This window comes from Meleagris gallopavo, chromosome 14, assembly GCF_000146605.3.
Source record: "Meleagris gallopavo isolate NT-WF06-2002-E0010 breed Aviagen turkey brand Nicholas breeding stock chromosome 14, Turkey_5.1, whole genome shotgun sequence".
Lineage (NCBI taxonomy): Eukaryota > Metazoa > Chordata > Aves > Galliformes > Phasianidae > Meleagris > Meleagris gallopavo.
The window spans coordinates 18,220,308-18,220,820 of NC_015024.2; the positions used below are offsets into that span (position 1 = coordinate 18,220,308).

The window sequence follows — 513 nt, forward strand, 5'->3', positions numbered from 1 at the left end:
GCCTTTTTTCCTGCAAGCTGTATGTTGTAACTGATTTATGCTTCGTCTTTCCTTAGGTTTGTAATAAAATCATTTTTCTGATGAGTTTTGTGGGTAACTGCGGAACCTTCACTAGAGGATACAAGGCAATGATCATGGACGTGGAATTTCTTTATCATCTGCTATACCTCCTGATTTGTGCTCTGGGGCTCTTTGTACATGAATTCTTCTATAGTTTGCTGGTAGGTTTTTATTTTGTCCTCAGAATGCTTTTCTTCCTTTGTGCTTGTAAAGCCCCATCTCACGTGTACGTGGATGTCATGCACTGCTTGCTTTCTGTTTGACTACTGCAACGCTGTTGTGCAGCCACTCCTGAAAATGGCATGGTGATGATTTTGGCTGTGTTCCTGGGGGAGGCCACAAGACCCCTGCTGTAGCTCCTTTTTCTGCTTTTTTGCAGAAAACTTGAGACTGCTTTTGTTCTCCTCAAGCAAGTTACACAAGACACATATGAGGTTAAATTCTGTTAAAATT

General features: G+C 41.5%; 1 protein-coding gene across 4 annotated transcripts in view; it reads left to right on the plus strand.

Annotated features, from left to right (window-relative positions):
- ITPR1 (inositol 1,4,5-trisphosphate receptor type 1) overlaps positions 1 to 513 on the plus strand; it is a 147,719-nt gene that overhangs the window by 123,368 nt on the left and 23,838 nt on the right. The window lies entirely within an intron of this gene.